The 10,848-nt window shown below is 43.4% G+C and overlaps 1 pseudogene; it reads right to left on the reverse strand.

Annotated features, from left to right (window-relative positions):
• Positions 1-30: 30 nt before the first annotated feature.
• LOC121402030 lies at positions 31-10,234 on the reverse strand (annotated as a pseudogene).
• Between the last annotated feature and the right edge of the window lie 614 nt (positions 10,235-10,848).

The following is a 10,848-nucleotide window of genomic DNA, read 5'->3' on the forward strand; positions in this document are numbered from 1 at the left end:
AGTGTATGCCAGTGGTAGTTTTAGCTGACACTCAGCAGCCCATCCTAAAACACTGTTACTTCTAGAATGTACAAACACTATTGGTTTCTACATTTAACAACGTGAAGATGATGCAAGAAAAGGAAAGCGGTTACATGTGTGAGATTAAGTAATGGGCTGTTTCATACCTGATTCCATGTTGCGGTTATTCAGCAGCTGCATTTGGCTGTTGGGCAGGATCTTCAGCTCCACGCTGTCTGGAGACTGGGTGTTGGTGTGTGAGTGGGAGTTCCGCACTGCATTCAGATACTGCAGCCTATTAACCTGTATTTAATCAGGTATAGTATATGAAGCACAATAGAGGAGGAACTAGAAGTTATACGCTGGTAATGAGAAATAAAGGTTTTGCTGTACGTAGGATTCATTTCATGCATTAGGAAAGTTTATAAAGGAGAAGTGAACCTTCAGGGGGGAAACCAAAACATTTGCTAGCCTCTGAATGTCTCCCTCACTACAACCTTTTATATTTGCATACCCAAGGCAGAATGCCACAGGGTCTGTATGTATGTTTTTAGATGGAAGATTTTGAGTTACAGAATACTCCTTTTTTGCTTTGTACCCAAAGCTCACCCATAATGGATACTAAAACAGAGTGCTGTAAACCATCTATCCAGTGTGCATGGAGAAAATAATTTGCAAAGCCACTATAATATATATATACCATTATATATACCATATGCTATTAATCCTATAAAATGACCTTTGTTATGCCTGTTTAGCGACCCATGCCCTTTACTACTAGATCCTAATATTTACTCAGCTTCAATAAAGTGTTAAATACATACACACACTTAGAAGGGATTGCTATACAATTGTGGGCATTTAGTCAGACCCCACACTAACAAAGCGAAAAATGCCTTTGGGTTTCACAGTTAGTGATGATAAGCCTTTTCAGCTCTTTTCACACCGCTGTTTATATATAAAGGTTGCCAGCCCAGGACCACTGACAAAAAGACTCACAGAGAGTATTTCTGTACTGTGCTAGTGCTACAACCCTGAACAGTATGAAATGAGCATACACAAAAGTAAAATCCTCCAGCATGTTGCACATTCCTGCTTTCAAGCAATCCAGCCAGTGCATTCCAGCAGGGATAATCTTCACAGCCCCTGGCAAAAACCCTCCCCCTAGTGTATATGCTGCAGGCACAGCTAGTCTGGTAGGAGCAAGTCACTCTGGGAGCTACTGTCATGGCAGCTTATTAACACCGGATATTAGCTTAATTTTTATTGTCCAATTAACCATTTGTCATTTGGTGAGCTGGGACACAGAAGTATATGGCAGAATGATATTTATCCAGTTGATATGGAAACTATTCCCACCATTCCCCAACATTCAAACCAAATGCTAGTCTACACAAACAGTTCAGTATTGAAATTTCCGGTTGCCTGGTCTGGAGTCCATTCACTAAAGATACACACCTCACAATATTGTGTGCAGACTGAAATAAGCACACGTATGCACCCCCCACTGGATTAACCAAGCACAACCAGTATTTAAAACATACAAGGCATTAAACCAACATCAAAGTGTTTTAAAGTACGGTAATACAAATATAATGCAGTGTTGCCCTGCACTGGTAGAACTGGTGGTGTGTTTGCTTCAGAAACTCTACTATAGTTTATATAAATAAGCTGCTGTGTAGCAATGGGGGCAGCCATTCAAAGGAGAAAAGGCTCAGATTACACAGTAGATAAACTCTGTAGAATATAATGGTGTTATCTGTTGTCCACTATTTAACCTGTGCCATATAGCCTTTTTTCAATTTCCGCCATTGCTACACAGCAGCTTGTTTATATGAACTATAGTAGTGTTTCGGAAGCAAACACATCAGTTTTACCAGTGCAGGGCAACACTAAATGACATTGCCATTACTTTAAAACACTTTAACTTGATGTTACCATTCCTTTAAGTAAGATGATCGGGGTTAGAAACATAGGCATCAGCCTCCCAGCAGCTGCGGCAGCAGCCCCCAAGACAAACTAGCTCTTGTTTCTCCTACAGTTACACTCCTGAGAATTATAACATTATAGAATACTTGCTACATACCTTGACTATCTGCAAGTCACTCAAGGCTCTCACAGTGTAGTCTGGATAGTAGAAACTGGAATCTGTAGGACTGTTTTGAATACCAGGGGACTGATGACCTGAGGAATACGGCACGAGTGACAAAAGGAAAGCAATGGTGATTGGGATGATGTGGTTAGTATACGGGAAGAAGTACAGGCATGGGATCTGTTATCCGGAAACCCATTAACCAGAAAGCTGGGAATTAAGGAAAGGCCATCTCCCATAGACTCCATTATAATCTAATAATCCAAATTGTTTTAAGATGTTCCCTTTTTCTCTGTAATAATAAAACAGTACCTTGTACATGATTCAGACTAAGATATAATGAATCTTTATTGGAAGAAAAAACAGCCTATTGGGTTTATTTAATGTTTACATGATTTTCTAGTAGACTTAAGGTATGAAGATCCAAATTACAGAAACATCCATTATCTGGAAAACCCCAGGTCCCGAGCATTCTGGATAACAGGTCCCATACCTGTATTCAGATTCTACATTGGAACTATAAACCTCAATAGTTTAGACCAGGGCAGGATAGCAGAAATCTGTATAACCGAATTGGCTCTTACCTAACAGACAGGGACTCAGTGCAGCTACACCATAGTAGGTGAATGCTCCATTCTCAAACTTCAGCCCTTCTTTTCCAATTTCCACTTGCACCGTACCCTAATACCAAAACAGAATTTGTAAAAGCCTATGACTGGAAGGCTGACCGTTTTGAAATGACCGTCCCCTAGAGATCACCTGCAGAATTAGAATGAAGTAATCCACAGGCTGGCTGCGTAGGTATAGAAAATGCTCAGGACACAGACGATCGCTGTCATCAAACTTCACCTCCTGGGTGACTCCTGGGAGCTTTAGTAGGTTTAAGAGGGCTTTCTCTGAAACCCTGGAGGTACCAAATAGATCCACTTCTACCAAAGACAAGAAGAGGTTAAGTGGCAGGGAGGGAAAGCAGCATTGTAAAGAAAAAGAGTGTTATTATTACTAGCTTATATTTGTAAAGCACCAACATATTCCACAGCTATGTACAACAGAAGTAATTATACCGTGAATATACAGATTCCATACCAAAATATAACCCATACAAGAGGTAAGGAGAGCCCTGCTCAAAACAGCTAAAATCCATTGGGTGACAAGACCCTGGGGAAAGAAACACCCAAATAAGAAATGAGCCTCCCCAAGTATCTGCAACTATATAAATTGGTGCACCAGCATTGAGTGACTGTTAAAGGAGAACGAAGGCTTAACTAAAGAAGTCGGCTAGAAATTTTGTACATTATGTGTTAGGCTTCTGTATTATCCCAAGGCAACCACATCCCTTTAGCAGTAAAGATCTGTGTCTCCAAAGATGCCCCAGTAGCCTTCCATCATCTTTTCTGCTGATTCACTGCACATGCTCTGTGCTGCTGTCACTTACTGAGCTTAGGGACCTACTCACAATATACAGTACACATAGAATAGAAATGTAACAATATAAGGCTGATTAGTAATAAATACAGATAATTACTACATGGCAGCACAGAAACCAGGGCAATTAGCATCAGAATTGTATAATCAGCCCTGTAGCATCAGCTTATATTACAGACCAATCTCATTTTCTGCTTGATAATTTGTGACGATCCCTAAGCTTAGCTTCTCAACAGCTGCTCACTGAGCATGTGAGTGTCGCAGACGTGACAAGTTTGAAGTCCTGGATCATCGCTGCTATTGAGAAGCTCGGTATATAAAATATGGCATTTTTAGCCATATTTATTTTTAGGGTTTAGTTCTCCTTTAAGGTGGCCATACATGGGTCGATAAAAGCTGCATACAGACCGAGTTAGCAGCTTATTGGCCCGTGTATGGGGTCCACCGACGGGCTTTCCCAACTGATATCTGGCCGAAAATGGGGCAGATGCCGATCAGGCAGGGCTAAACATCCCGTTGGATCGCAGACCGCATCTGTTCTCAAGGTGGGCATATCGGGGAGAAATCTGCTTGTTTGGCAATGTCTCTCTGAGTATGGTCACCTTTAGTGGATAAAGAGGCACACAAGTGTTTCGCTGTCCATTTGGCAAGGCATTTGCTGGAAGAAAACAAAAGCAACTGCTGCCCCATTTTAGTCGGGTGAAAAGTTCATCACTTTAGAAAGTCTACACGCAGGAGTAGTGGGAGAAGTTCATTAAATTAAATAATACATATGATGGTTTGAAAATAAACATGCAGCACTGACTCTACAAAAATAAGTGGTGGCCATGGATAAAACTAACCCTGAGTCAGAAAGCGCTGTGTTGCCAGCAGAAGCTGGGGCGACATTTTAACCTTCTGTTCGGCTTCTGAGCTTCTAAAGAAGGACAAGTCATCCCCACCACGGGGTATTACTATTGGCTGTACTGGCTGCCTCTTCTTTTTTACTTTGTGCCCTGTGGAGAAGTAAAAGGTACAGCAAATATTGCCATAAGTAGGTAATGATATTCTCTCATACGCTCTACAATACAGTAACATGTCTGACCTCTAAGCAACTTCCAGTTGCATTTAAGAGCAGTCTTTATCATGCAGGCAGTGTTTTTAACCAAAACAAGGTAGTAAAGTATTAGAAATTGTGTCAAATTGTTGTACATTTAATTTTAATATATACTGATATTTTATATATAGTTGTGGTGCTTTAGATCACAACTACTTTTTCAAGACCATAAGCCTAAATATTCCAATTTACTGCAATAGGGGGTGATTTAAAATGGTTTGTTCTTCAGTCCCCATATCTGGATTGCGTAAAGGGATTCTGTCATTTTTATGATGTCGTTTTTATTTCTATTTTTACACTGCAAATAATTCCCGCTACAATATAAAATTTAATTCCTGTAATATTGGTGTGTAGGCAGCCATTTAAGGTCATTTTGCCTGGTCATGTGCTTTCAGAAAGAGCCAGCACTTTAGGATGGAACTGCTTTCTGGCAGGCTGTTGTTTCTCCTACTCAATGTAACTGAAGAAGTTGCAGTGGGACCTGGATTTTACTTAGATCTACCAGCCATCTGTTATCTTATCGATAAACTGTGGTGTGGTAATGGCGTATGCTCACCCGGCAGCACGTATCCACGTGATCGATGCTCTCGCGAGAGCCCGGCCACTTCGCTCTGGCTTTGGCACCACAATATCTCACTTGCTTCTAAACACTGAACAAGACAGAGCTGTTCAGCTGTTATCTTGTGTCAGGGAGCTGCTTTCTCGTTACCTTCCCATTGTTCTGTTGTTAGGCTGCTGGGGGAAAGGGAGGGGTGAGATCACTCCAACTTGCAGTACAGCAGTAAAGAGTGACTGAAGTTTATCAGAGCACAAGTCACATGATTGGGTGCAGCTGGGAAACTGACCATATGTCTAGCCCCGTGTCAGATTTCAAAATTAAATGTAAAAAAATCTGTTTGCTCTTTTGAGAAACGGATTTCAGTGCAGAATTCTACTGGAGCAGAAGGGGCAGATGTGAATAAAAAATACTTAGCGCTGTTCCTAACCACCAGGGTAGCAACTACAGAGGAAGCAGACCCTGCAGCTGCAGGGGGCCCCCAGGAGGTATAAGGGCCCCAGGAAGCCCTAATTGATATACAATTTCCATCATTATTGGTAATAAAAAGGTCACCTTCTAGGCATTTTGGGGGCCTGAAAAATAATTTGCTGTGGGGTCCATTAATTTCTAATTACACCACTGCTAACCACACATTGATAACAATGGCCTTACTGCAGTCCTCTGACTCATCCAAAATTTCTGATTTTATGATCTCCTCTATGACATCTTCGAGGGTCACCAGTCCCATAACTTCATAGAACGGATCTCCTTCTCCCTCGTTGTTCACTTTCTGTACGATGGCCATGTGGGACTTGCCTAAGAAACAAAGTCACAGAGGAAGGATTGCCAGGTCGAATTTAAAACACAATTAAAAAAGAATGCATAAATGATGAAAAAGACCAAAGGATGGACAAATATTATAAGGTTGTACTTTCATTTCAATACAAATACACAGAATACAGTAGAGGAGGGTGCAGTTTTCATATTTCAGGGACACTCCAGGGACAATATCTTCGGTCCCTTTTATTTGAAGTATCTCCTACCTCCTGTTTCTGATTAAAGGGGTTGTTCATGTTTGCGTTCACTTTTAGTATAATGTAGAGAGTAATGTTATGAAACAATTAGCAATTGGTTTTCATTTTTTATTATTTGTGGTTTTTGAGTTATTTAGCTTTTTATTCAGCAGCTCTTCAATATGCATCTTAACCAATCTGGTAGCTAGGGCCCAAATTATCCTAGAAACCATGCATTGATTTGAATAAGAGACTGGAATATGAATAGGAGAGGCCTGAATAGAAGGATCGGTAATAAAAAGTAGCAATAATTATACATTTGTAGCCTTACAGAGCATTTGCTTTTTAGATGGGGTCAGCGACACCCATTTGAAAGCTGGAAAGAGTCAGAGGGAAAAGGCAAATAATTATAAAACTATAAAAAATAAATAATGAAAACCAATGGAAAAGTTGCTTAGAATTGGCCGTTCTATTATATACTAAAAGTTTACTTAAAGGTGAACCACCCCTTTAACCTAAAAAAGACATACAGGCTTGCTCAAACACTCATACAGCTCTTGCATTCACCACAACCCCTCACCCTTCTTGAACTCCTCCAGCACAGCTTCCAGCTTGGTATCACTGAACACAAAGTGGACAGGATGGCTGTAAAAGCGAGTGATGGTGCTCAGTGAAGTACAGTCTTGTGGGTCCACAAAAGCCAGGTCCTTGACATAAAGGATATCCACAATATTGGAGCGCTCGTTCTCATATACTGGGATTTGGGTATAGCCACCCTCCATGATGCTGGACATGGTGTTGAAGTCTAACAAAGCATCACTGGGAAGCATAAAACATTTACCCACCGGAGTTAGAATATCCTCTACGGTCCTATTCCTTAGGGCCCCCTTGCTGAATTCATCCCTCACCAATTCACTGTAGGGGTCTCCACATCGGGCCATTTCCAAGATATGGACTCTTAGTCGGCTGCAGCTTGGATCCTGCCCAAACGCTGTCTCTAAAAGCCATGACATAGGGAATGAGAGGAGCCCTGCCAGGAGCAGGAAGAAATGTGTAAGCCATAGGCACTTGGGAGCTAGGACGGGCCCCCAGCGAGAACTTACTGCAGCTGGTAGCGCCTCACCAGCCAATAAAAGCAATCCAGCTGCTGAGAATATGGCTGCAGGTAGTGAACCTATAGCATGGTACAGCAGAACGGCCACTGCAGAGTTAGTAAGGCAGCACAGGGCCAGCATGGAGATCAGTGTGTAGCCGCCCCAGCGCGTCCGGAGGGGGTCCAACCGAGTGGCCCCGTGTCTTTCACTGGGACTTCCCCAATCTCGCAACAGGCCAAGCTCTGGGGGTTCCAGGATTAGAGTGCTGAGCTGAAGCCCCCTGAGCAAGCCAGACAGAAGGACACACAAGACAATAAGAAGAGCCAGGAGCCAGGAAGCCAAATAATGCCTTGCAGCGGTTTCAGAAGGTTCTACTGGGGAAACTTCATCCCTAAAACTAAACAAGCTGGAGCTGAAGGAGCCCATGGTACACTGTGGTTCATCTCCTTGCCAGGGCGGCTTCTCCTCTTCCTCACCAGCCTCCAGGACTGTAATGAGTGGTGTCTCCGCCGGGGAATGGGGCCCAGCTGTTTCCTTTGCGGGTGCACAGGGGGTACATGAGGCCTCGGTCCTTCCTCTCATTCACAGCCCGCACAGTGACCAGACCTGAGTGCTCGCTACACACTCGGAACTCTTCCAGCAGTTGGAGGGGCGAGTCTGGCCCTGGGGAACAAGTCTTGTTTGTGGGGCTGCCAATAGATACCCAGGGCCAGGTGTCATTTCGTAGCCCCGATCCATAAAGACGGAGGCGGAAGGAAGAACCAGGGCGAGCTCTGATCACTCCGCCACTCATTGACACGCCACTTCCCTCCTCCAGCCGCAGTCCTAACACCCGAGCTTCAATACCGCCAACGTCTTGCGCTGAAGCCAACCCGGTGTCACCGAACCCGGCCAGAAGCAGCAACCCAACCACGGCTGCCGCCATGTTGGTGGAGGCAGAACAGCCTCTTCTATGCGTTTGACCCCTCGACCAATCAGATGGAAGCCGCCGCTTTCGCTCCTCCAGTGAGAAGCCGAGTGAATAACTAGAGCCTATAAAAAGAAGGAGGCGCGGCAGAGGGCGTGGCTACACTGTAAGGCAAATGTAAACAAGGACAAAAAGCACTGGAAGGATTAAATCTTTACTAGTGAGGTGTTTATTGGCTACACTTCTCCTCACGGACAAGGCCCCTCAGGTGTTGTGACCTGTTCCGCACATGCTCAAAAGAATAACACCTAACACTGTATAAGGGCTTGTCATCCTTTCCCACCGGTCTGAGCTTGTTGGAGCATTGTGGGAGTTGTAGTAATACGTTCCTCATATCCATGAAAATCCAACATATTCTCTCATATTTAAATCGCCTGCTTGGGCAATTCTTATAAGCAGCCTCTGAGCCTGCACCTTGTAAGGACCAATAAAGAACCTTACCATAATATTTGAAAAGATCTGTCATTAATGAAGTCCAGTCAGGGGTCCCAGGAGATCTGATGGGGGCCCTGGTTCTAAAGCTGCTTATGTTTATAGTTTATTAGTGTTGTTTCAGAATGTGCAGGTTTGATATGTAACTGAGTATGTGATTGGCTGTCAGTTACTGGGATATAATACCTTATCTCGGTGACATCACTCCCAGCTCAGCTGTGATTGGCTGAAAGCTGCAAGGAAGGTGATTTAACGGCTCAGGTACAGATGACCGTTATTTCATTTCTGGATTCAGAGGTAAGTGCAGCTGATCCATCCACGGGGAACAGGGGGGGCATATTTAGATGATACAAAGGGCAATTTTGGGTGTTTTGTCACCCATCATTTATAGTAGCTTGGGTAGTGGGACCATCACTCCCAAAATTGACCCACTGCCTACCACTCTAATTGCTTGGGGAGCTGCTTGTCATGGAACTGTTCCAAATGGCATCTGTGTGACAAGCAGGGAAGGGGGGGGGAGTAATTTAAGGCAGCTTGGCATGACTTTCCTGCAATAAATACACTATGGTGGTATACATTGTGCTCTCTGGGTATTACCTTCTAAACATGTGAAATTTCTGCAATTGTACACGGGGACTGCAGCCTGTTGAGAGGCACTGAACATATATTTAAATAAAAAGACAACTCAGTATAGATATCTAGATATTACACTTATACAGGGTATCACCTGAAAATGGGTTTCTGATGGCAACCCTGACCCCCAATCTACTAACACACGTGGGTGTTAAAGTGCCTAAAATCTCCCCATATGCCATCTCTAATGGGAGTGAGACCATAAAAACGTATAGTTCTAAGGAAATATGTGTTTAGTTTACTTGTTGTTGCATTTGAACCATTAGACCATTTTCTCTGCCTCTGCTGTAAATACCAACGGTCATATTCCAACTGTCATTTTCCAACGGTCGCAGTCATCCTAGCAACAGTCAGTGGCCTCAGCACTAGAGTGGGTGATCGTTCAGAGAGGCTTAAGTAGAAAGACAAGTAGCACAAATCAGAAGAATAAATGTCTGCCCTTAGGATTCCTGGCATTATGGGTGCAGGGGCACTGATCAGTGCACAGCTGGTTATGGGAAGCAGGCACAGTGGGTACATACAGGGGGAAAGGGAAACCAATAGGAATATGGAGATGATCCCTGTATTAATATAACCAATAAATCATAGAGCATGATGGGATCTGTAGTATTGTTACAAGCCAGTCGTGATCATGACATTATAAGCAATATAAATGCTACCTACCTCTTATGGTCAACCCTTATAGTGCATTATGGGAGATGAAGGCCCTTTCCACATGCCAGTGATAAAAGCCTACATCCTGATTGCCCAACATTTTTGTCAGCTAAATAGCACACGCAACAGCAGTCAGGCTCCCTCACTTCCAATTACAGCCTTATAGTGGATAGGATATGTAGTTTATGCATTGGCATACTATTTTTAATCACAATGTAGAAGGATAAAGAGCTGACATTGCCATTTAGGGCATCTGGGGCTCTAGAGGTGTCGGGGTCCACAGCCCCCATTATGCTCCTGCTCACAATCTCTTATTATTTCTCCCCAAAAAGTGAAATATCCCGAGCGATTTGAGAGAGACAGCAATTTGAGAGTGACAGTGATTTCAGAGAGCCAGCGATTGTGGGAGAGAAAGATTGTGAGAGAGAGACAGCGAAACAAGAAGAGAGAGAGAAGAGAAGAAGAGAGAAGACAAAGAAGAAAGAAGACTTGAGTGACCCCCTGCCAGAGTTTAACAACATCCTCCCATTCAGGATCCTCTGGACAAAGGTACTGGTCCTGTATTTCCCCCTCTATAATATGTGCTTGGAACAGTAATCACTTGGCTGTAGGAGTTGCCATGCTGCTCGTTATAGATGTAGCTATAGCTGTTCTTCTTTATTCTCACCTGTATATTTGTGAGTTGGGGGATTTATCTTTAGTCTGTCCCTGTAGTTCCCCCCCCCCCCGCAGGCTGATCCCAACATACTATTGTCCCTGAAATTCAATGTACACTCCCCACTCTAGCAATGTACTTTATCCCACTAGTATAAACTGGACTGTATGCTTTTCTATTCCAGGGCACCCCTAACATGGGACTCCGCTGGAAAATTTCCAGGGTGGGGCAAATAATGTATTATGTAAT

Source organism: Xenopus laevis, chromosome 3S (genome assembly GCF_017654675.1).
Source record: "Xenopus laevis strain J_2021 chromosome 3S, Xenopus_laevis_v10.1, whole genome shotgun sequence".
In the NCBI taxonomy this organism is placed as follows: Eukaryota; Metazoa; Chordata; class Amphibia; order Anura; family Pipidae; genus Xenopus; species Xenopus laevis.